Source organism: Pseudorca crassidens, chromosome 2 (assembly GCF_039906515.1).
Source record: "Pseudorca crassidens isolate mPseCra1 chromosome 2, mPseCra1.hap1, whole genome shotgun sequence".
NCBI lineage: Eukaryota > Metazoa > Chordata > Mammalia > Artiodactyla > Delphinidae > Pseudorca > Pseudorca crassidens.
Window position 1 is genome coordinate 154,509,172 of NC_090297.1, and position 27,102 is coordinate 154,536,273.

Here is a 27,102-nt window from a genome sequence, read left to right on the forward strand (position 1 = left end):
TGTAATCTTGATGACTGAAATTACTTTTCTGAAATCTTTTAGAAAGAAGAACTTTATAGTGAGTTGCCAGGGTGACCATAGATAGCTTAAGGATGCTGGTTTGCAGTCAGGTTATTAACCTTGTGATTCAGGTAGAATTCTCTTGCAAAGAGTGAATTGGGGGCAACTGGCAGTTATCAGAACTAGATCTAAAAGTTGTTCAACTAACGCTGAATGAATAACATGTGAACGCAAACAGTAGTGAAGGGCTTAAAATGAAATAGTCTCATCCCACTCCCACATCCAGCACTCAAGAAGCGACCAATTCTTTACTCAGGTTTTTAATTATAAAATAAGATATGTGTACTGAGAAGTGCACAGAACAAAACTGTCAATGTGACAAATAAAAAGAGAATACGTACATAACCAGTACTCGAATCTGAAAGTATTGATACTTATCAGCATCTCAAACCCCCCCAATATCCTTTTCCCATCACAATCTCCTTCTCTCTTCCCAGTTAAACACCATCTTCATTTCTTGACAGTCCTTTCCTTTAACCTGCATGCATCCCTAACAAAAGAGTTTAGTTTTGTCAACATCTAACTTTATATAGACAATCATAGTATATGAAATCTTTTCTATCTTATTTCTTTCTCTCAACATTGTTTTAAAAAATTCATCCACATTGCAGCCTGTAGCTCTAGTTCATTCAATTTTATTGCTTGATAGTTTTCCCACTGTACGAATATGCATAATTTATTAAATTTTTGACTCTTAATGGACAGTTTGTTTTCAGTTTGTGCTAATGCAAATCATGGACAGGAAACCTGCTGTACCGGTTATTCTGGTGCATTTACACAGGGCGGGGGTGAGGGCTGCTGGCTCACAGGCTATTTATATACCTTCAGTTAATGGAGAGTGCTAAATGCTTTCCAAAGTAGTTGTGTCGATTTATACTCCAGTATAAGCAGGGTAGAAGATTCCCATAGTACTCCAGGTCTACAATACCTGATAGTACCACACTTTATTTATGTATTTGTCAAACTGATTGGCATGAAGTTTCATTGGTTTTGACTCACTTTTCTCTTATTACTTAATGAAGTCATACACTTTTCTGTGTTTACTGGCTGTTTAGATTTCCTTTTTTATGAGGTTTACGTCAAATATTGTTATTTTTTTATTATTATTATTTATTTATTTTTGGCTGAGTTGGGTCTTCATTGCTGCGTGCTGGCTTTCTCTAGTTGCGGTGAGTGGGGGCTACTCTTCATTGCAGTGGCTTCTCTTGTCGTGGAGCACAGGATCTAGATGGGCGGGCTTCAGTAGTTGTGGCACGTGGGCTCAGTAGTTGTGGCTCACAGGCTCTAGAGCGCAGGCTCCGTAGTTGTGGCACACAGGCTTCGTTGCTCTGCGGCCTGTGGGATCTTCCTGGACCAGGGCTCGAACCCGTGTCCTCTGCCTTGGAAGGCAGATTATTAACCACTGCGACACCAGGGAGGTCCAACTGTTGTTATTTTGAATTCTTCTCCATTTCCAAGTAATACTCTTACATGACCATTTTCTGACTAAATTGGAGGCATTATCTGTTCACTTTCTATTTTACTAAGTAAGGGTTTAGTTCCTCTACACTCTTCCTATGTCCACACTGCTCAGTAAAGTTATGTCATCATTAGTTATTCCACTGTTCATGATCTCTTTGACTTGTAGTGATATACTTAAAAACCTACATTGTTGATCAACTATAAACTCTCTCAACGTCACGCTTTGTAAAATGAGGACATTCATACCATCTTCCCTTTTTTCTACCTCCTGTCTACCTTCCAAACCTAGTTTTTACGTTGTCAAAGTTGAAATTTATATTCTGTTCTATGTGCAGTCAAGTCTTCTGTTATTTGAGAGTCAGTAGGGAGTAAAGTTTAAGACAACAGGCAGAGAACCTAAACTCAAAGCCTCGATCCAACCCTAATTTAGGTACAGCCTGGGCAAGTTCCTACCCTGTCTTAGCTTCCTCTTCACAAAAGTGGGAATGATATTAGCACCAACCTCCTAAGGCTATACAGTGGATTAAATGAGTTAATATATGCAAAAACACTTAGAACCTAATATATACTAAGTACATACTAGTATATTTCAGTGCATACCAAGTTAACGCAAATACTTACTAAGTATAGTTTAGGTTAGTTATTTGTTATTACATGCAAGTTGACAATAAAAGCTGCAAACCAAGACAGTATTGCCATTATTACAATGAAATTAATATTGCCCACTGCAGATGTACTGTCTCTGTGTATAGACTACACCTCGTTCCATACTGTGTCAGTGTCACTGCCCTTGTGCAGGGTGACCACATACCCCAAGCCACCTTGGACTGTTCCAGTTTATACCTGTTGTCCTGATATTACAACATTAGAGCACCTCCTTACACTATTGAATTGTAAGGAGTTTGGACAAGTTCTGGTTTGGACAACAAATTAGATAGGTGGTCATTACCCCCGTGTGTTGCTGAAAAGGGGGACATCTATAGTGTCAAGTTTAAGTGGATTCTTCTCTTCCTCACCAATAGTAGGTTAAAAATCAACCATAGCTTAGTTTGCTTCACGTTTATGTCAGCATAGCCTTTTGTCCTCTGGAGTTCAAGTTCCTTCTCCTCTTCCTCTCCCTCCTCCCTTCCAAAAGTGCCTAATACCTAGTAAGTACAATATGCCTCAAGGTGTTTCTAAGCTCTCAATCACACAATCAGTAGAAGCCTCTCCAATCTAGACTAGTTGCTCTCTGCACTGAATCGCCTATTACCTTCCTTCTTGGTTTATTGCCTCATTTTGCTGGATTATTTCTATAAATAGCTTAAGGTGTAGCACAGGAGGTCAATTTTTCAAATTTCTTTGTGTATAAAATATGTTCCTCAGTCTCCACTTATGACTGATAGTTTGGCTGGATACAAACCCCTAGGGTGAAAATTATGTGTCTGAGAAACTTTGGAGGTATCTTTCTAATGCTTTCCAGGATCCGTGGTGCTGAAGACAAGTATGATAAAGTCAGATTTTAACTTTTTTTTTTTAGGTGACCAGTATTTTTCTCTCTGGAATGGATGTATCCTGTCAGTATTTTATTCTATGTTAATTTATTTTTTCAGTATTTTAAAGTTTCACAATGAAGGGTGCCTAGGTGCGAGTCTATTCTTGTTCATCTTGCTCAAAACTTGAGTAACTATTTTCAATCTGAGGCCTGATATCTACTTTCAGTTGTGGGGAGTTTTGTTGCCCTTTGACAGCTTTCCTCCATTTTTTTTCTGGGTCTGGAGTTTCTAATAGTTACATGTTGCATCTCCCAGATGCAGCCTCTCTAACTTACTGCTATTACATTTTCCGTTGTGTCTTTCTTTCTTTTATATAATGAGAAATTTTTTAGATTCCTACTGAAGTTATCTCAGCAACCATATTTTCATTTCCAAGAGATCTCTCTTGCTTTCTGACCATTCTCTTTTTAATTAACACCCTAGTCTTGTTTTATAGTTGCTAGCTCTTTTTAAATCTCCCTCAGAATACTAATTAGGGTTTTTTCTTAAATTACTTTGTTCCCTAAATTGTCCCCAGTCCTACCAGGATATGTTTTCACACTTTTCCCCCCTCTCTCATGTTGTAAGCTTTACTCAACTATCACGCAAATGAGTTATTTTCTATTTAAGAATGAGCGCATAAAGCTCCCTGAAGTCAATGATTGATTGGTTTCTTATGCAGGAAAAAGCGGGAGTAACTGTAATAGGATCCCCCCAAACACAATTTTCTAGGGTGTAAAAACTCATACTAGCTGCCCTAGTTCTTGCCAGTTTCACTGTTTTCAAAATGAAAGCATCTCATTTCAGGAGCGTGAGGGCGGGGCCGGGAGTCCGCTCCTCCAAACACAACCATTCAATGAGCTCCCCTATTTCAGTCACACTTTTAACTAACTCCACCCTCTCTCCTGCATGCGCATCTGAGCATGGGGCTACTTCTGCAGGTGGGGTCAGAATCCTCCTCAGTTGCAGGTGGTCCCTGTGCATATTCTAGGTGATGCTTTTCCTCTGTTCTACTGCCCCAGTTTCACACTCTTCCACTTGTCTTCCATCTTTCAAAACTATGTTGAAATCTCTTGATTGTTGTGGGCTTATATACTTAAACACTTTGATACCATCCTTGTAGTGTCTTGTCAAAATGGAGAAGAGCTGAAAGGGTTCTCAGTGCATTCTGAATTTGCTATTCTGTGGTCCCAGTGTGTAAATTTCTTGGTCTTCCCCAGTGTCTATCATTGCTATTAGAAATACAATCTCCTGGTCTACTCATGAAGGAAATGAATACAACACATCTAAAATGACAAGGAATGCGGGTTAGATGCTCTAGGGTCTTGTCGTACTCTGCCATTTACTAATAAACCACTTATGTGCTACAAATTGTAGGTGCTTATTTATAAAATGAAAGAGGGTAACTCTACATGAACTATAAATTTCTCCTACTCTAACATTTCATAATTTTCTAAGTTTTTTTCTTAAAATTTCTCTATATTATCATTAATTTTAATGAAAAAATCTAACTTTCTCTTTTGAAAATCAAAGAGTTAATTTCCATAGTCCTACAATAATGGGATAATTAGTTCTGAAACCAGTAAAGTTCCATACGAAAAGAAAATCATATTAAATAATTCTTAAAAATTAAACATGGGACTTTGTAGCACAAAGACAAGGTCCCCCCCAAATGGCATTCCTTTATTTACTAGAAATGTTCAGCTCTTCATTAAAGTTGAAATAAAATAAATGTATTATTTTTATGTGCAAAATTTCTTATGAAAATCCATTTTTCTTTTCTGTCCATACAAACAATAGTATGCAATGACATTAGAGGTCAGGTTTATTTGGTAATGGAATGTAACTTCTTGATATTTTTTATTTTAGGAAAGGAGAATATCAACATCAAAACTTTTTTCAACTTTACTTTTATTTAAAATGCGGCCATATTTTCCTCTTGTAAAAAGAGAGTTCAACTAGAACTGTCAATTTTCTCATCTGTAAAACAAGAGCACTGAATCAGCTGACTACATTCATTCAGAACTCAATTTATCTTATGATCACTAAGGTTCTCCCTTATTTATATATAACATTATTTATAAACGTCTCTCACTGTTCCTTAGTCTAAAACAGGCAATAAGTAAAAGTACAGTAACTTATTTTTGCTATGTTACTGTACAGACCTCTGTTGTACATGGTTAAGATTAGTAATGGGAATTGCCCATATTATTTTATTAAGTTTCTTTCACAGAAGCCAAGGGAAGATCCAAGGTAACCATTTTTTCTCAGATCAAATTTAGACTGCAAATGAAAAATTTATTTTTCACTATCAAACAAAAACAGTCTGGAAGAAAATGTAGTTTTTTGGAGGAAAATACATCAGTAAAGGGACTGATAAACAAACAGAAGAATAATCAGAAAGTCAACATATCTAAGCTGTGTATAATAGATGTTAGAATTTAAAAAAGTAAATCACATACACATACATAACTAAAACTGACCCATCAAAATTTCATCTTCTCATCACCCTTAAGCCAAAACTAGGGTAACAGTAATTCTCCTGTCAAGCTTCACTGCCACTGCAATGTTGTTCAATTGGACATTTCCAAACATTTAAAACCTGACCTGGTCACAACCCCATAAAAGTCTACAGGTCATAAAGAAGTGTGCTGGGATTATGTAACTACACAGAAGACAAGTCACTAGGACATCATTTTGACAATAAGCAGCAAACCTGCAGCATAGGAAAATCCCAACAGGAGAACGAGGTGCACACCTCTCTCTCTGAACATGCAAGGGCAGGACTGACACCCAAGATGCTCTTCTCTCAACCTCAGCAGTGGTGCCTTTCACAGAGCAACTATGCAGTCTCCCAGAACCACTGGGAAGGAGAATCTGATACTGACAGTATTAGCTTGCCATGAGGCCAGAAGCAAGGGAATGTGTGTGGCCTTGGTGAGAGAGCAGAGGTTTGGGAGATGTTGCTTTATATTGGCTTTTCGATCAGGAATTTGTACATATAGCCCACAAACAACGTTTCTTGAAAACATATGAACATTCTTGAGTATGACAGCTCCACGTGAGGGGTCAGAAATGGCAGTCAAGTTCGTTTCACTGGGTAACAGCTGATTTGCGGACTGGAGAACAGGCTTCCTTGTTTACAGACAACCACAAGGCTGCCAGTTGTGTGCCAAATACACACAACTACACAGTTGCATTGGGAGAGCGACCAAACATGTTTTACATGGATTTATTTCAGAGAGGGAAATGCTTCTTGTAAGGCTCTGTCAGTTTAAAAAGCAATAAGAATGACCATCCACCTCTCCCAATTCAAGCCCTACATATCATAAATATGATAGCTACACACCAGCAACTGATTACATACATCACGAGCTTTGATGAATGGCAAGCCCCTAAAAAGATATCAACAAAACGAAGTTAGATCTTGATGTAAATACATCACCAGTTAAACCCAGTTAATACAACTATTTAGTATTATGTACAGTAACCACACAGAATTGTGTATAAAAATAAATAAGCTCAAAAGAAGGACCTGGAAGGCTCTGCTACAGAGAAAACTGAGCAGAATTCAGCCGACTGGCTTGGTAATAACTCTCTGAACTGCTGAGAGGCCCCTTCAGTTCCTATGTTCAGGATGCTTGAGATTTCAGTCTCACTTCTGTAAATGGTGATATTAATCGTTCTCTAATTTACCACTCTGTGTGACGAGGATGGACCTGAGATTAAGCATCTCAGGAAGAAGATAGAAAACCACAGAGTTGTTAAACTCAAATGCAAAGACTGGGGATTCCACACTATAATTTATGCAACAGCAATTCACATTACCATTCGGTCAGATTCTTTCAACAAAACAGAAGCTGCACTCACATGTATTAAAAGACAAAAATTAACTGCCATCTGTATCAATATGTTAATGTGCTTCAAGCACATATGTTTTCATGAAAGTTTAAACATAAAATCACCTTTAAGATCTAGGCCATGTGATCTGCTCCCTGCCATGTCAAATTACACTCCGTGAAGTTTACTGTCTTAAGAATGATAGCGTTCTTTATACCTTGACAAGTAACTAAAAGGAAAAAAACCACACACACACAATAAGATGAAGAGCCTATACATTTGTCAATCTTGACTTATTTGCTTTTCTTGAGTCATTTGGAGGTTTACAGCCACATTCTTAAAATCATTAACTACAATCTTCCCAAACAGGTAATTGATGAACTGATGCATTCTAAAACTTGTCAGTAACAAAGTGTTATTCCAGTTTACAGCAACAGTTTAATTCTATTCAGTACTAAAACTGAATACACTGGATACTGCAAGCTTTCTTCCCAACAACTCAGTAAAGTACTACATAATTTTGAGACAAAGGGAAAAAAAAGAAAAACCGAAAAAGCATAAGACTCCTCTGATTTTCATTTCCAATGATACATGCCAATCTTGATGATCAATCAGCGACTTAAATGTCAACTATAAACCCAGTATTTTATTAGCTGCTATGCAGTATACTAGAGCAATAGAAGAGAGAGGACCTCAAACCTTCTGTTCCTTTAAATTGAAAGGCAGCCTTACTGACCCCTCCAGACCACTACTGGACACAGGGAACACACACTAATGTTTCAGGACCCCAACCAACAGTCACCTGCTTTGTGATTACTTCCATGACACACCCTCACCAACACCACTGAGTTTGCTGCTCCTACAGGACGTTACATATATTTCCTATTTTAACACATACCACAGTGCATTATAATTATGATTGCAGATACATGTTCTAACAATTTAAAGAGAATGATGACTTTTTTGCTCTTTACATCTTGCTATTTCCCTTCCCATAATATTTCTTGAAGAGAAACCATAAAAATATAGACAAACACAAAAAAGAGAAAATATACAAAACGTGGTTTGTGGCTTAACAAAAACAAGTAAGATTAATTCTGACAGTATCCAGCATGACAAACTTCCATGGTACAAATGAAAATGGACCAAGGTTTGAGCAGGTACAGGAGAAAATCCAGGCATGAAGAACACCAAGAAAAGGTAGACGGGAAAAGGTAGACAGACATGGTGTGTAGGAAATCACGAGACCAGTCTGATGGGAAGAGACTTAAACAAGACTGAAACTCACTTTCTAAACCACCATCTCCAATTGGACAATTCGCAAGACACTGGTGCCCCAAAGTGACCGATTTATTCAATCCCTTTAATGGGGAGGAACAGTTTAAAATTTTGCCCCTTTAGTTTGCCCCAAAAGCAACTATCAAATGTTGGCAGCACACAATGAAGGCTTACCACCCTTGTTAACATAGTTACGTCTCTCTCTCTCACAACTAACCCACTTAGCTCCAGGTTCCTTAGCGCACCCGACGCACTTACACAGCATCTAAGAGCTTTACACAACTGGAAGGTCACATCTTTATTTCTTATTGCAGGAACACAACTTCTGGAAACGTTATTTCTGTCAAAACCTAAAGCAAAATTATTGTAAAATGAGTGATTTAAACCATATATTTTATCACCATTAAAAAGCATCTTAAAAGGAAAAAAAGCATCTGCTCTGTGCTAAGGATTAGAAACGACTCCTGCCCTTAAAGCCTCATTAAGGAGGGACATATATAAACTCAAAATTTCAATCACATGAGATAAAGAACCATAACCTTTATGCACAGAGGTTCCTATGGAGGCAAAAAGTTATGTCTAAGCGATGGCTTCATGATAACCCTGAAGTACAATCGAGAAAGATGAGGCTATGCAGAGTTGGAGGAGGAGGTGCATTAACTGCAGAGGGAGCACCTGTGCAGACACTCAAGCCTGACTCCTGCTGGGCACTGTAAATACTGCAGGTGGGGATAACTAAACGCCAGGGGTCCAAATGTGAGAAGGGAGAGAAAATAGAGATGTTGGTCGAATCAAGCCTGGGAGAGAGCATGGCTTGTATCCCACAGGTGATGAGGCCTGGGGCTACCACTAGCTGAGTAAGGGTGCCTCCGTTGATTAGAGAAAGGCACCCCGCTGCTGAAGGACCAATTAGATAAAGGGAGTGATCACAAAAAGCTCCCCTTCCTCAGGGCCAAAGAGCCCCAGGAGGCTTGGTAGAGCACAGTTCAGACTACACGCCTCTGGGCAGAGCACAGACTGGGAGGCTAGTATGCACTAACTCTGTGTGGGCAAGCCATTAACAGCATTATTTTAGGCGTATCTTTTCATGTTAGAAGGTCACTCAACCCCAGTAGGCAGATGAACTTAGAGGAACTGAGTCCAGGGGCCGTGAAACCACCCAGGAGTTGGTTCCTACACCTGAATGGGATGCAAAGAATAATCTGACTTCTCTTCACCAGGGGATGAGTTGAACTGTCCTTGAAGAAGAGATAACACATGGTGTGAACCCCAGATCCTAGAAAAGGGCCAGGCTCACGATAAGTATTCCACTTTTTGAAAACAAATGAACAATCATTTCCTCTCCTAGATCTTAACACCCTTTCTCTGCTGCCTACTTTCTTTCAGCTTATAAACATCCTCAATATACTCACTTAAAAAGCCCTCAGACCTATGATTCTTTGGATCTTCTTGTGGGTAACCTAAGTATCTCCCATGCCTTCAAATACCTGTCCTCCCAAAAAGCCCAGATCTGTACCTTGGGCCCAGACCTGTCTACCAGGCCCCTCTAAAGCACTGAAGATGAAGTAAGATCCTCTCCCCACCCCCAATCTCTTCCTACTGTGCTCTGTATCTCACAAAAAGATGCAGCTGTAAACTGTCACCCTTGCTTGCTGCCCTTCCTTTTCTAACTGGTCACCAGGCCTCACCCATTCCCTCTCGGATCTGCAAAATCCATTTCAACCTTTTATAACTTAAGTGGGACCCTTAGATTACAATTCACCCTGCACCCAATCAAGTGCCTTCCACATGGAGGTCTGAGTGAGTCTCTAAACCAGAAGTCCATCTCACTGTTCTTTAGAGTTTCCCACAGCCTTCAGGATAAACATATAAACTTCTGACAGGACAAACAAGGCCCCTTTCTGTTGGGCCCCACTAGGTTTCCAGCATCAACTCTCATTTCTTTCCCAAACCCTGAGTTCCAGGCCTGTACCTTAGTTTTGCCATATTTTCTTACATTTCTCAAACTTCAACACACACTGCTTTCTCCTGCCACCCCAGGAGCTTCTACATATCCTTAGAAAGGATGGCACCTCCTCCAAGAAGCCTACCCTGAACTTTCCCTTCCAAGATTCTCTGCTCTACAAAGGGGAAAGGTGGTGGGGAGGGATACATTAGGAGTTTGGGATTAACATATACACACGACTCTATATAAAATAATCAACAAGGAACTACTGCATAGCACAAGGAACTCTACTCCATATCCTGTAACAACCTGTACGGGAAAAGAATCTGAAAAAGAATGGATATATGTATAATGGAATCACTTTGCTGTACACCTGAAACTAACACAATATTGTAAATCAACTATGCTCCAATATAAAATAAAAATTAAATTAAAAAAACAAGATTCTGTGCTCTGTAGCACCGGAACTCACTTCTTCCAGAGCACTGACTACTGTGCTTGTGTTTACTTGCCGCCCAGTAGAAGAGAAGATTACCTAGGGCAGAAGCATCATCTCCAGCAGCCCTTGGTTCTGACAACTCATTCAAGTGCCAGGATACTTTACACACATAACCTGCTTAATTCATTCTAAGAACCCACAGAAAGGGTGGTTTTTAATGTCATTTTACAAGTGTGGGGATTGTAGTGCAAAAGAAACCTGCCCAGGCCACAGAGAGCATAAACTCTGGAATTCAAACCCTAAGCTGCCTTCACACTGGTGCTCTTTCCACGATATGATAGGACTATTGAAAAAAACTTTTTTTCCTGAACCCTGTTTTAATGAAAAGGAAATGAAGCTGGGATATAGCAATTTCCTAATCACTTTGGTGTGTACCAGGCAAAGTCTTTCAACAGACCAGGTAACATCTGTGGAATAATGAACGATGTTCCAAACTGTGCCAAGTGTTCTACACTGTAGAGTCTATAAGCATTAACAGAGTGTGACCTTGTAACTGCCATAGAGAGTGAGTCCTTTTAAGCCCATTCTACAGATGAGAACACTGAGACCTAGAAGACTTAAGGCACTCGGCCGGGGTCACCGAGCTGGCAGGAGTCCTAGGCCGCATGCCCCATCTAGTGCACGCACACCCGGGCACTGGGCACCGGTTCTAGTGCCCACCTTCCACCTTGTACTATCTAAAACTCCGCTTCGCAGTGCCAACACGAGAGCCCCTGGAAGTGGAAAGTACAAACCTGTCTCACCAAGCCATGGCTGGAAGAAGCTCTGGATACAGATCGGGGGCAGAGGGTGCTCAGGGGCGGTGCCCAGTCCACCCCGCACACAGGCAGTAGGTGTTGAAGTTCAGCAGGTCCTCCCGCAGGGAGGCACCCACGGCAGGCAGAGGCACCAAATCCTGCAATGTGCACAGGTCCTCACAGCACCAGAAAAATGTCGGCCATGCTGTCGCAGCGCAGCTTCACTCAGTGATGATGGGCCAAGCGCGGCCTCAGGGAAGCTGTCTGCAGACACGATGCCCACACACACCTGGAAGCCCCGGCTGGCCTCCCGGCCCCTCAGGTGGCCATCGCAGTCCAGGGAGTGGTAATAAGGATCAAAGTGGTAAAGGTCCTGCATTCTTCTTGCATTATTTCAAAACCGGCATCGCTGGCGTCAGGCAGTCCGGTAACTGGGTCCGGCGGACCGGTAATTGGGTTCATTTGCCTCTGCATTATCTACCTGCTGTCTGCTTCCTGAAATGCAAACAGCTACACAGGGTGATTTGCTACAAGACGGTGCAGGGAGCTTAAGCACCAGATGCAGGATGTAATTTACATTGACAGCTAGGGAGTGATAGGAACAGGATGTAATTTAGCTTTGTGAAACATACATCTAGTTACAGACACTACAGATTAGTAACAAGTTAAATAAAACTAGGATTGATTAACACTTTCAGGCCAGTTTGTGTGTCTTCTCTAGCCTGTTCACTGTCCCCTTTACTTTCCTTATTTTCAGGAGAGGAAAAACTTCATTTCTATTTTTGCTGCAACACTGTTATGCTTAGTGAAATAAGTCAAACAGAGAAAGACAAATACGGTATGTTATCACTCGCATGTGGAATCTAAAAAATAAACAATAAATGTAACAGAAAGGAAATGAACGCACAGATGTAGACATCAAAGCAGTGGTTACCAGTGGGTAGAGGGAAGGGGGGAGGGGCAAGATAAGGGGAGGGGAGGGGATGAAGAGACACAAACTACTATGCATAAAATAAATAAGCTATAAGGATAGCCAATGTTTTATAAAAACTTTAAATGGAGTATAATCTATAAAAATATTGAATCACTGGTTTCTAATATATTGTTATTACAATATAATACCGTAAATCAACTATACTTCAATTTAAAAAATGATCACCACAGTACGTCTAGTTAACATCCATTATCATACATGGTAGAAATCTTCTTTTCTTGTGATGAGGACTTTTAAGATCTACTCTCTTAGCAAATTTTAAATATGCAATACGGCCTTATTAACTATAGTCACATCCCCAGGACTTATTCATCACTGGCAGTTTGTACATATTGACCACCTTTACCCATTTCACCCACCCTCCACCCCCTGACTCTATAAGGTTTTTAAAAAATTCCATATAAAGTGAGATCATACGGGATTTTTCTTTCTCTGTCTGACATATTTTACCTAGCATAACACCCTGACGGTCCATTCATGTTGTCACAAATGGCAGGATTTGCTTCTTTCTCATGACTGAATTATACACACACACACACACACACACACACATACATATATATATATATATAATTTGGCATATATATATGCCAAATGTCCTTTATCCATTTATCCATCAATGGAACACAGGGGTTTCTAAGTGTTGGCTACTGTAAATAATGCTGCAATGAATATGGGGGTACAGATTTCATTTTGAATTAAGAGTTTCTGTTTGCCTCATACAAATACCAAGTAGTGGAATTGCTGCATCATATGATAGTTCTATTTTCAATTTTTTGAGGACCTCCATACTGTTTTCCATACATTCCTACCAACAGTGTCCAAGGCTTCCCTTTTCTCCACACCCTTGCCAACACTTGTTAGTTCCCGTCTTTTTTTTTAACATCTTTATTGGAATATAATTGCTTTACAATGGTGTGTTAGTTTCTGCTTTATAACAAAGTGACTCAGTTATACATATATATATGTTCCCATATCTCTTCCCTCTTGAGTCTCCCACCCTCGCACCCTCCCTATCCCACCCCTCTAGGTGGTCACAAAGCACCGAGCTGATCTCCCTGTGCTATGTGGCTGCACAAATTTGCATGTCATCCCTGCACAGGGGCCATGCTAGTCTTCTCTGTATCGTTCCAATTTTAGTATATGTGCTGCCGAAGCAAGCACATTCCCATCTTTTTGATATTAGCCATTCCAACAGGAATGAGGTGACATCTCTTTGTGGTTTGATTTCTCTGCTGAGTAGTGATTTTAGGTGCCTTTTTAACTATCTACTGGCCATCTCTGTATCTTCTTTGTAAAAATGTCTATTCAGATCCTCTGCCCATTTTTTTGTTGGATATTTTTTCTACTATTTTTGTATGAGTTCTTCATATAATTTGAATACTAACCCCTTATAGGATATATGATTTGTAAAAATTTTCTCCCATTCGGTAGGCTGCCTTTTCATTTTGTTGTTGGTTGCTTTTTAGTTGGATGTTGCCCCACTTGTTTATTTTTGCTTTTGTTGCCTTTACTTGGATCAACGTCTTTGCATAAGTTCTGGAAACAACTGTTTCATAGTTTCCATGGATCATTTTTAGGGGAGAAGGTGAGTTGAGATGAACTACTAGTGAAAGGAGGGTCAATGGGTCGAACTATAGCCTCTGTACTGTAGGTGGCCTCAAGGCCACAACTGATAGTCATTGTCTCCCTCCTGTGCTATCCATTCTCAATTCCCCTCATCCTTGGATAATATCTCTGTGAAAATGGATGGCTTACTTCGTGGAGTAACCCTCACGCTCGTCCCCGAGTGAGTGTTCTGAGCCCTGGTCATCATTTCTTTCTCAAACCATGGCTGCTGTACTTGACCATTTACTGTGTACTTGACCATTTACTGTCAAAATTGGGAAAGCCAGTACCAAGAAATACCCCACAGGCTTGTTTTTAATCAATCATTTTCCAATTAAAAAATTTTTCCCCCCAGACATTTTTATCACCCCAAAAGGAAACTCTGTACCCATTGAGAAGATAGTACTTTGCTCTCTCTACCAGGCCCTGGAGACCACCAATCTGCTTTCTTTCTCTATGGATTTACTTATTCTGGATATTTCAGATAAATGGAATCATACAGTGTATGACCTTTGTGTCTGGCATCTTCAACTTAGCATGATGTTCCTGAGAGTCATCCACACTGTAATATGTATTAGTATTGCATTGCTTAAAAAAAATGTTTTTGGCCGTGTAACTGATATTTAATTGTTCCATTCCTTTTTATGACTGAATTACTATTCCACTGTATGTATAGACCACAATTTGTTTATTCATTCATCCAATGATGGACATTTGGATTATTTCCATGATTTTTCTATTGTAAATAGTGCTGCTATAAACGTGTGTACGTAGATTTGAGTGTTTATTTTCAATGATTTAGGAGTGGAATTGCTGAGTCATATGGTAATTCTATGTTTATCCCAAAAAACACACTCCAAGAAACTTCCTGAAAGTCTGTACTTGTCTCAGAAGCAGCTTTTCAGGAAACATGACATGCAACAGTATGGACAGTGTCCCATGAGAGCTTATTTGTGATGTCTGGGGGTCTGGAGTTGGAAAGGGCTTCCCTTAGGAAGTGGCAGCTAAACTGAGGGCAAATTCAATGTTTTTTCCTTCCTTCCTTCCTTCCTTCCTTCCCTCCTTCCCTCCTTCTTTCCTTCAGAGGGATGACATAGGTGTTTTACACAGTATATCCTTTTAAAACTTTTGCATCTGAACCCTGAACTTATTCATAAGACAAATGAATGATTATTTTAAGCAGGGTATTAGGGTTCAAATTATTAATATCATAGAACCATTACAGTGACAACTTGGATTGGAAACAATTTATTAGGAAAAAATATGGAAGCTTTTTTATAACAATTTTGATAAATAAAAAACTTGACAAATCAGTGTATAGAAAGAATATTGGTTATTTGGGAAATTGTATCATAAAATGGATGGGCTCCACAAATTCTTCAATGTACTTGAAGAAAAGAGTGCTAAGTCAGTTTGGGCTGCTGTCAAAAAGTACCATAAATGGGGCAGGGTGGGGGCTTGTAAACAACAAAAATGTAATTCTCAGTCCTGGAGGCTGGAAGTCTGAGATCTAGGTGTCGGGATCATTGCCTTCTGGTGAGGACTCTCATCCGGGTTGCAGACTGTCCACTTCTCATTGTGTCCTCACAGGGCAGAGAGCAGAGAGAAAAAGCCAGCTCTCTAATGACTCTCACAAGGATAAGAATCTCATCACGAGGGCTCCATCCCGATTCGCTCATCAAATCCCAAAAGACCCACCTTCTAATACCATCACATTGGAGGTAGCGTGTCAACATGTGAATGCTGGGGGGACCCAAATATTCAGTCTATAACAAGTACTAATGGGGAAATGAGAGCTTCTCTTGAGGATGTTAAGGGCTGCTACAAAGATCAACGGTACCTGTGTTTCCAGAGAGAACTACAATATAGAATAAGTTCTATAAGGCGTTCACAGAATAGATTCATCTTTCTTCCCGAAAACAGTCCTTGGTAACCAGGGACCCATTCCTGGAAATTCACTCTTGCTCAAGGAAATCCATCCTCTCATTAAAAAAAAAAAAATCTTATGAAGCTACATGAATGACACAAAGGACTTTTCCCAGCTCTAAGATTCTGTGTGTAAAACCTGTTAGTCTATATTTATTTTCAAAAGATAGACCCTCTGCGGGGTCTGCTCCTGCGGGGAAGGTGGGACCCCCACTTGTGTCCCAGCACCCAGGTATGGCTTCCTCAAGTTTGGGTGAAGCCCCCAGCCTCCTTGGGCTCTGCAGCCGGGCAGTGGGCTCGGGGGAAGGAGCACGGTCTCGGGGTTTCTCAGCAGGAGATGCCAGGGCTGCCGCGCAAGAAGCCAGCAGCCCTGGGTGGGGCGCAGACTCGCCAGGCCTGGGTGTCCCTGCTGCGCACGGCTGTTGAAAACAGGCTCCGCGACGAAGCTCTGCCTGGCAAACGGGGACGGTGGGCGGCTCCAACCTCCCCTTCCGTCGGCACAGCCCCATCGCAGCCCTCTCTTCCAGCAGGCAAAGCCTGTGACCTGCGGCCGGACAGCTCCACACCCTCACGCCCCAGTGCTCGCCGCACGCCGGGATCAGGCACAAGCCCTGTGCTGGCCTCTCCGGACGGCTCGAGCGGGATGGCTTCTTTGGCGTGCCCGTCACCTACCCCGAGCCCAGGGGCTGGCAGGGAGGTCTGAGGGCCGCTCGGGCCCGGGCGGGGCGGAGGCACGGGCTTCGCGGCTGGGCCGGCCCTCCTCGCCGCCTCCTGCCTCTGCGCCCATGCCGGCCCGGGATGGGCTTCCCGTGGCCCCGTCTCCTTCCCACCCCCGTCGCGCCTCTTGTCCCCCGGGCCGCGGGCTCCAGCCGGAGCAGCACCAAGTCGTGAGGGTGCGGGAGGGCGCCCGCACTCGGGGCTTCCCCGACACCTACCCCCTGAGGAGGGTCTGACTGGCACCGTGCACGAAGCGGCCCTGGCGGGAAGGAGACCAGGGGGGCGGGGTCGGTGGGGAGCTTGACTCGCAGTCACTTCCGAGGGGATGGTGAGCCCCCAGGGCTGGGGGCTGACCAGCCTCAACACTCCCACGAGGGGGTTGTCAGGAAGCAGGGACCCTGTCCCTGGGGCCCAGGGCTCTCCCGGGTCAGGCAGAGTCGCCAAGTGTGTCAGGCGCCGTGGACAGCTGAGGCACATTTTGCCCAAAGGTAAGTTCCAGCGCATCACAGATAGCAGAGGAAATACACACGGTGGTGAAAACTCCCTGTAGCTAAGGGTTGAAACGAGCCAATAATTCCTCCCGTTTCTCAGGGTGTTCCGTTTGGCTGTTAGTGAAATGTATTTCCAAGGAATGCAGGCATGTGGCTAAAAAGGCCAGCAGTGCCTGGGGGGTCACAGCGAGACCCTCCCATCTCGCTCCCCTGGGCCATCCTGTGCTCCGGGAGCAGAGCTCTCAGCCAGAAGTGAAACATAGTAGCTTCCATATCCGGATTCTAAGATTTTCTAAAGCCCTTTAAAGGCCCCCTTCTCTGAGTGGTGCTTGACCGGCTGGTGTTTGGGGCGGGAGGCTGGGCTGGGTGGAGGGTCTCAGCGCCATCCAGAGGGAAGGGCTTTGGAGGCCTGTGTGAGCCTGAGACCGGGGCCCAGTGCCCATGGCCGAGGGGAGGCTAGTGCTGACTCCAGCCATGCTGAGCCAGACGTCACCCTCCTACTCGACAACCCAGCAAAGCCTGTCGCTCACATTCCTGGCTGTGCTGCTTACACTTGCCCTCTGAGAAGGCCAACCTGGCAGAGCTCTGTTCCTGCCCTCTGGTCTGCTGGGAACTGAGTACCTAGCCTGGGTGCTGGAGGGGAGGAGCCATAGATGTTGGAGGCCCAGTCCCCGCCCAGGGTGCTGTCCCTCTGCTGAGCTGAAACTTCTAATCAACGTTCTAATAAAACCAAAAGGGACATGATATTGTTCTACCACCTGTGCCCAACCAATGTTAGCCCTTTGTCATATGGGGCAGTGCTGTCTAATGGTAAAGCTTCCAACATCAGATCCCCAATCCCTTCTGCTACCCCCTCCCATGGGGGTTCAGTGGATACATCTGTATTTCATAGAACCTGAAACTCTGATTTTACAAAGGAGCTGGAGGTCTGGAGAAGGAATTGGTCTGATCTCAGTTAAGAATGCAACTTTATACCTGGACGATACTAGAGCACTTTAGCACCTCATGTGTTTGAAAAGAGATCTTCACAAAGACCTCATGGGCAGGAGACACAGGCAGGAGAGGGGACAGACTGAAGCTCTGGAACTGACTGATCAAGTAGCAGAGCTCCAGCTGGCTTCCAGGCCTACCGCTGACTTACTATCACCAGAGCCATGTAACACACCTTCCACATAGAGAACCAGCAGAAAAATGAGTTTGAAGAGCATTTTAGCTAAATCCAAGATCATTCTGATCATTAGTGAAAGTCATTCTGTTCCTACATGCTGCCCACACCCTGATCCCCCTTCCTAGAACCAAATGGGTTTTGAGATTAAAGTGCAAGTGACATACCTGGGAGTGACCAGGCTTTACTTTATCATCTCTTTCTTCTTTCACGTGTGTTCCTGGTCTTACTCTTCCCGGTTCTTCTGCAGGGAGCTGTCCAGCAACACTGTCAAGCAAAATCACACACCTTAAGGATGACTTTCATGGACTCCTCACGTGGAGACAGTTTTCAAAAGGTCTTCCTTCCTACCTACACCCACCCCCCCCAAAAAAAAATCAACCTTCATCTCAGGAGCCCTAAAAGGCACATCTTACCTCAAGATTTAATATTTAATATGCTGTGTACCAGGCACTCTTCTAATTTCATATGTGTTTTAACTCATGTAATCCTCACAAGAGCTGTGTGATATGGGAGCTTATCTCCATTTTATAGATGAGGAAGTTGAGACCTAGAGTCATAGAACTTATCCAAGGTTATATAGCTAACGGGTAGTGCCAGGCCCATTTGCCTCAGAGAATCTGAATTTTTACAATATAATCTAGAAGAGAAATTTAATTGCAAATTATAAGAAAAAAATTGCACATTAAAGAAGATGACAAGTTTTCATCTATCCCGTTAGAGAAAAACACACTGTCTTTCACACACCTACATCTTGTATTGGCAGGGATTTTCCTTATTAAGCAATTATTTATTGACCGCCTACATTGTGCTAGGCACAGGTGCTGGGGATAAACACTTAATAAAATACACCCCCTATCTTCAAATAACTTGCACTCTATGTGAGGAAATAAGCCAACCGTTGTAGTAGAGGTTATATACCAAGTGATACATCGCTGATGGCAGTATAAAATCTCAGAAATCTTTTGGAAAGAAGTTTGGAGATAGCTACCTCAGAGCCTTAAAAATGTTCATTTGCTTTGACCTCAAACTCATTTTTATGGATTTATTGCAAGAACGTTATTCTCGATATGGAAAAAAGCCTTCATGTATAAAAACAGTTATTTTGTCTTATAATATTGAAAAGTTGGAAAGAATTTAAATGTGTAAAGTGGTTAACCAGTAAACCCACTCAGTGGAATATTTTGTAGCCCACACAAAAAAATCAAGGTTATGAATCCCCTGATTATGTGAGAAATGATTGATTTCAATGTTAAATGGAGAAAAGGTGAACAAAAAATTTGATATCCAATATGATGGGAGCTTTGTCCCAGAAAAATCACCCTAGCTAGTGTACAGAAGGGAGGAAGGGAGAGCAGACGACAGGAAGGAAAATTATTCCAAAGTCTTATCATTAGTCTTACATATTTAATAGAATATCAAGCAATTTTACTTTAACTTTTTTCGTTCCATATTTCCATGTAAGGGACATGAATTATTAATACTTTGTGGGAGGAGGGTACACTTTTTCACAAAAATTTAACGCTGTGTTCTAATTCCCTCCACTAGAGGGAGAAACTGTTTCATGTAATTGCACTTTGATGTGCTATGTAGAACCAGTCAGGAAGTTTTACTCTACTTTCCTCTGACTGTGGTGAGGGTTTTTTTGTTTGTTTCCTAATTTGTTTAGACATTCTTTGAAATCAGTTTTAGAAGATTTATTAAACCTATATTATATTGAAAGTAGAGGAATTTTGCAATTTTTTCCTCTTTTTCCCCCATTGAAAACTTGGCTGGCTTTAGTAATGAAACATTAAAGAATTTGAAGTTCTTAGACTGTCAGTTTTTTAAACATGATCTGAATATAAAAGTATATGTTCATTGAGCAAATTTTTGAAAACAATGAACAACTCATTGAAGGAAATAAAAGCCACCTCTGCATGTACACACACCTAATCTGCTCTTTTGTCTGAAAAATGTATGAAAAATATTTTGTCTTATCACTAAATAATCTTCTACATCAGAGAATTTGATTAAGCTTATGCACCATCTCCCAGGAAAAACGGACAGATATATTTTGAATGTAGAACTCCTGAAGCCCATTCATTAACTCTGGTTGAGACCTGTTGTCATTATTTTCTTAGTGGTTTCATAGCGCATTCCTTAATACGGTGAGCTGTTTTTCTTTAAGCCAGTCCCAATTTGGAGGCTCTTAGCTTTCTTCTAGCGTTTGGTTATAAACAATCTTATGACATCATGTTGGTAGATAAATCTTTGCCCACATCTTTGATTTCCTTAGGGTAAACTCCTGATGTAGGATTGTTGTTAGGTACCAAGAGCTACTCTCCAGAAAGTGATACCAGCTCCTCTCCCAACGATGGCATATAATAGAGTTCCTCATTCTTTAAGTGATTGTTCAAAGCAGCTAAAATGTATAAATATACCTTACTGTTTTCATAAGTGTAGGTATTCTGATTATTTATCGCTGCATAGGAAACCACCCTGAAACAGTGACTTAAAACAATGAAAATCGTTTATTTTGTTCATGAACCTGGAGGTTGAGTAGCATATTAATTCTTTTACTACACTCTTACTGACTGAAAACAATACCTATTTGACTAGCTCACAGTTCTGTAGGTCAGGAGTCCAGGCACAGCGTGACTGGGTTTCCTGCTCAGATACACACTGGAACATGTGGGTTCCCTCCCAAGAGTGTTAAAGCATGTGAAATTTAAGTGTAAGACATTGAGCCCCAAACGTTGGATGTTCACCATAGTTTGTGTGGGTCACAGAGCTGAAATCAAGATGTCAGTCTGGCTGTGTTAGCATCCAGAGGCTCTGGGAAAGAATGGCTCCAAGATTCTTTGGCTTGTTGGCATAATTCAGATTCTGCAGTTGCAGGACAGAGGTCCCCATTTCCTTGCTGGCTGTCAGTCGGGGGACAGTCTCAGGTCCTAGAGGCCTCTCTCTTGCCTTCCCTGCCATAGCATTTGACTTCTTCAGAGCCAGCAATGGAGAGTCTCCCTCTTGTCCCTTTTGTACTTCAATTCAGGAAGAGTTCAGGTACTTTCCATGGGGTGCCTGAGTAGGTCACATCCACCTAGAATAATCTCCCTATCTTAAATAATCAACTGATTTTGAACTTAATTCCGTCTGCAAAATCCCTTCACTGCAGCACCTAGATTTAGAGTTTGATTGGGTAAGTGGAAGGTTTGTGTACTTCAGTAAGTAGGAGTCTTAGGGGCTCTGTTAGAATTCTGCCTATTGCAAGCAGTGTCCCCACTTCACGGACCAAAGTGTCTTATTTCCTGAAACTCCTAAGGGAGTTTATCAGTGTTCATTTTATTTCAGTGACCTTGGTGAATGGGAAGACCACCACCTCCGTGAGCAGGAATGGCACCCAGCGTCCTGAGTCCACAGTGTGGCTCTGCTACTTAGTGGTGTGACCTTGGCTGTGCTGCTCTACTTACTCTACTTCTCTGCCTCTGTTTCCCTCATCTGTAAAATAGGGCTCCCCTGGTGGCGCAGCAGTTGAGAGTCCACCTGCCGATGCAGGGGACATGGGTTCGTGCACCAGTCTGGGAGGATCCCACATGCCACGGAGTGGCTAGGCCCGAGAGCCATGGCCACTGAGCCTGCTTGTCCAGAGCCTGTGCTCCTCAATGGGAGAGGCCACAACAATGAGAGGCCCATGAAATGCAAAAAAACAAAAAGAAAAACATGGAGTTAGTGATCATTCTTTCCTCGTAGGGTTTTTTGTTTTATACATTTATTTTATTTATTTATTTTTGGCTGCGTTGGTTCTTCGTTGCTGCTCGCGGGTTTTCTCCAGTTGTGTCGAGTGGGGGGCTACTCTTCGTTGCAGTCTGGTGGCTTCTGTTTTTGAGGAGCACAAGCTCTAGGCACGCAGGCTTCAGTAGTTGTGGCACGTGGGTTCTAGAGCATAGACTCAGTAGTCGTGGCACACGGGCTTAGTTGCTCCACGGCATGTGGGTTCTTCCCGGACTAGGGCTTGAACCCGTGTCACCTGCACTGGCAGGCAGATTCTTAACCACTGTGCCAGCAGGGAAGCCCCCTTTTAGGGTTTTGATGATTAGATTATTTAACACCCAGGGAACTCCAGGAACAGTGCTTCACTGTGAATTGCTTTAAAAGTGATTACTTTTTTAAAACATGCTTTTGAATCTGCAATTAGGCAATTCAGGTATGTTAAGTGTGTTCATTAATAGGACTTCCTGCTATAAAGAGACCCACAATAAAAATTGAATTTTTCTTTCTTGGTCTTAACTTCTTATTTCTGACTTAATATGTTATACGCATATGTCTTTTATGGTGGGCTGCCACAAATTTATGTTGGAAAGAGTGGAATTTAAATAAATCTTACCTATGTTAATTTGATAGATTTTGATAATTCATTCCACTAGCATTGTATGATATTACCAGTAGCAGAAAATATTGGTGATTGTACATCTAATAAGTTGGGTTGGGTATGATTTAGGACTTTTAAATGTAAGCATTAGATATTTTGCTCACTAAAGTTAATTCTTAACATTCAGCAGAGCTGTAATATGTTTTATTCAAATCAAATTCTATATTTCATTTTCTAATTCAAGAGAAACTTAAAGCAGGTAATTTTCTAGTGTGGAATGAGGCTTCATTATGAATTGAACTAGTTAGAAATGTGATCTTTTGTGAAAGAACATTTATAAAACAATAACTTTGGTTTATTTATATACCACCTAAGTGTTATATAGGAAACTTTGTTGGGTACCTGTGGGTTTTGATTATTATGTGATATGGTCTCTGTCTTTACTGGTGGAGAGTTAGGTTAATTACAATTAATTACATTTTGAGTGTTTTAGTTTTGTTCCTTGAAAATAAGCAAGACTACTTTTGATGACAATGAGAAAAAATCATGTCAGACATTTTATAGCTGGAACATGAAAATGCCCACTTAAGAAATATGAATTTCTCTTTGTCTGAAGCCCTTCATGCCCACTCATTGACAAGCATGATCCTGGATGATGAAGGTGTTTTGGGCAGCACTGAGAATTCTTTTCAGGAGTTCCGTGCTTTCTTGGATCTCCTTAAAGATGCTGGGTTAGTTCATTTCTCTTCATGGCGTTCTTCTCTTTGCAACTATAATGGTAGTTTGCTGAGGAACTGGAGCAATTTTCATCACTTCTGTGGCCATATTTAGTGTAATTATAGGTAATATATTTGATTTTTTAAAATGAGGAATTAAATTTGTTAAGAAATGCAAATAAGGAAACCTGCTTTGGTAGAGTGGGGAGCTCATTATAAAAGAGTAACCTGTAGATAGAGTAAGTAGTAGGTGTAGTTTTTTGTAAAGACTAAATTGAAGGCAGTTTTCATTGAAAATATTCGGGAATGCATAAGAATTTTCCTATCTTTCACTTATTTTGCTTGTTTGATAAGTCTGAATTCAAGTTATTTTTGCCTTAGACATAAATTATTATTAATCTGCAGGGGAGATATAGGTCAGTGGTTCTCAACTGGGAGCAATTTTGCTGGAAGAGGGAAGTGGAGATTGATAGTTGATGGAGTGGTGTTTTCTCAGTGTGTTAGTGTTGGGAAGGAAGGAACAAACACATTCTTGGAAACTGGAGGAAAGTTGGTAAAGAAGTGTGGGAATAGAGGTGTGAGAGGTAGTGGACGAGGTGCGTGGCAGATGTTGAAGCTGCTAGTCAGTTTTTTAAATGGAGCGGTAATAGGTAAGGAGATGGGATGTGTCCTAGAGGATGAATCTAGAAAGGGCTGACAATTTGGGGGAGAGAGAGGCTTGTAGTCTGGAGTAGGATGTTGGCTTTTAAGAGTTTAGAAGTATTTCATGATTGTAGGTCTGGGGAAGTCTAAACTGCTCTTATGTGATTATAATAACCTTTGTCTTTTCTCCTTTCCTGCTCTGGTCTAGACTTGGGCAGCTGGCCACAATGGCTGGTATAGATCAGTCAGATTTTCATTTACTAGGTCATCCCCAGATGAATTCTACTGTTAGTAGTCCACGTAAAGAAGAAAAGAAGACACTTGAAGAAGAAAAATCAGAATCAAAACAGGGTGCCCCAGGACAAATGCAAAATATCCAAGTAAGTGGACAGAACAGCACTTAATGATTCTAAGAGTGATTAGCAAAAAAGGAAGTAACCAGGTCAGGGAGAAAACAATAATGATCAGCCTCTAATTGTTCACATGCTCAGGAGCTAGAAGACTCTGGAATCCTTTCCAAATCAGAGATTAGTAAATGTGTGCCCATTTCATGACACTGTATTTTTGTAAATAAGGAGACTGGAAGTTCTCTAGAAAATTTATGAGTTAAAGCAAACTATCCATAATGAAGAAAGAAAACATTAGAGAAAATATTCCAGATTTTAAATTGTATAAATGTCTTTTCTATTTGTATGCAGTCAGCTTACAATGAAGGAACACTAATGAAGGTACACATACTGTTATAATTTTTAAAATAAGTAATCCAGACATAGCTAATAGGTAACATATTACAGTAAATCACCTGGTTATGAGAATGGGAGGGGAAAACCCATCAGCTTTTCCTCTAGCCTTACTTGGAGCTCCCATCAACCAATCTCAGACTGGTGTTGAGAACTGACAGTTTGAGAACACAGCCTGGTCACAAACTATATACTGTTTGCATGTGCCTGGAGGACAGAAAAGAAATTAATTACCTTACAGAATAGGATTTTATTTTTAGTGAGGGAAAGGAAATGGGTAATAACTACCCCAGTCACCAAAGTCTGAAAATGTAGCGGACATAGCCTTGGATATAGCTAGGTTAAGCTGAGAGTAACTTGGCAAGATATCATTAGAAAAAAACTGGCTCTGAAATCTTCTGAATAATCAATTTACTGTGTTAATAATAAGATCACAGAGTAACATTGAAGTTTTGAATTCTAATTTTTAATGGTTGGCTTTGTTCATCACTGAATTTTTGTCTTGTCTTTTGTTTTTCCCTCCAGTTTCAGAAAATTACAGGTGATGCTAGGATTCCTTTGCCTCTCAACTCCTTCCATGTCCCAGTGTCTACTCAGGAGGCCTTAGAAACTTCCAAAGACAACCTGGGGGTCCCAGTCACAGAGCAGTGGCAGGAGTCTTGTGAAGATTTCATTGCTAGAACATGTTCTCCCTTCAGCAGACGTCATTTCTGGAACTGGAAGTCAAAGAAAAGAAGATGAATTATCTAGAAATAACAGGTATTCTTCAGAGAAAATGAGCAAAGCAGGTGAATATACCAAAAAACACTGCTAGGAAACAACCTGGGAAGGACCTGCTTTCCTGCTCTGACTCACCTGTAAAGCAGAAAAGCAAAGGAATTGGGCAAAATTCTTTGGTTAATAAACCAATTAAAAGTGAGTCTTCGGAAAAACACATTTCTATTAAGAAAGAGAGTAGAATAGTGACTGTTCCATCAAAGAAAACTAAAAGTAAACTCAATCTACTAGAACATTCTGAAAGTGATACTCTTGGATCTGATTGTGAATTTCAGGAAAGCATCCATACTCTATCATGCCTAACATAGGTCTAAATCTTTTAAAATTATGTTTTTGCCTTCAAATTTTAATAAATAACTTATGTTTTTATTATAGCATATGGTGGTTTCAGTTACTTGACTGGAAGCCATTAAGAGAAAGATTTATCTATACTTTTTTATTATAATGAAAGTTTTGGTGTACTTTTCCATGTGACACTTTGCACCATTCATTCAGCTAGTGTTTACTGAGGGCTTCATATGTACAGTACTTTTCTGCGTGCTATTGTTTTCAGCAGCGAACAAAATAAAGCCTTTACTCTCCTGGAACTAGCACTCTGTGTTGGGAGAAAACATAAACAACAAAGCAGGGTAAGGGTTAAAAAGAGATGGGAATTATAAATGGAATAGTTTTACCATTTGGTTAAACATCAAACTATTATAGATCACATGGCCAGAAGCCATTGAGGTATTTTAATTCACAATAACCAGAGAGCCTCAAACATTTACTAAGGCACTTATCTGTGTTTATGGATTACAGCAACGCTCTGAGGTAGGGAACTGTTACCATCCCCGTTAATAGATGAGCAGTCTGAGGAGACATTATGTGAGTTGCCCAGAATTACACAGCTGTAAGTAAGTGGGAAGCTGCGATATGACCCGAACCCATGCTCTTTTTTTTTTTAATGTATGGACTTTATTATGTTACATTTGTTTCTGATTTATGTGAATTTTTTCTTTAAAGATTTTTTCTGATATCGACCATTTTTAAAGTGTTTATTACATTTGTTACAGCATTGCTTCTGTTTTATATTTTGGTTTTTTGGCCGGAAGGCATGTGGGATGTTAGGTCACCCACCAGGGATTGAACCTTCACCCCCTCCATTGGAAGGCAAAGTCGTAACCACTGGACCACCAGGGAAGTCCCCCTTCTGTGACTATTTTTATGGCAATTTTTTTAAATTTTATTTTTTTATTGACGTATAGTTGAATTACAGTGTTGTGTTAATTACTGCTGTACAGGAAAGTGACTCAGTTACACATTTATCTACATTCTTTTTCATATTCTTTTCCATTACGGTTTATCACAGGATATATATTTCCCTGTGCTCTACAGTAGGACCTTTTTGGTTTTTTTAAATACATCCACTTTTTAAATAATAAATGTATGTATTTATTTTTTTATTTTTGGCTGTGTTGGGCCTTTGTTGCTGCACGCAGGCTTTCTCTAGTTGCGGTGCGCAGGCTTCTCACTGTGGTGGCTTTTCTTGTTGCAGAGCACAGGCTCTAGGTGCATGGACTTAAGTAGTTGTGGCATCGGGCTTAGTTGCTCTCTGGCATGTGGGATTTTCCCAGACCAGGGCTCGAACCCGTGTCCCCTGTATTG

General features: G+C 41.1%; 1 long non-coding RNA gene and 1 pseudogene across 1 annotated transcript in view; one reads left to right on the top strand and one right to left on the bottom strand.

Moving 5' to 3' along the window:
* Window positions 1-25,835, top strand: part of LOC137220001 (uncharacterized) — a 41,377-nt gene extending 15,542 nt beyond the window's left edge. The window contains exons 3-4 of the long non-coding RNA XR_010941406.1: window positions 24,150-24,321; window positions 25,207-25,835. This is a non-coding gene — a long non-coding RNA (uncharacterized lncRNA). The remainder of the gene's footprint in view (window positions 1-24,149; window positions 24,322-25,206) is intronic.
* On the bottom strand, window positions 13,403-13,492 carry LOC137220286 (U6 spliceosomal RNA; annotated as a pseudogene).
* Window positions 25,836-27,102: the final 1,267 nt, after the last annotated feature.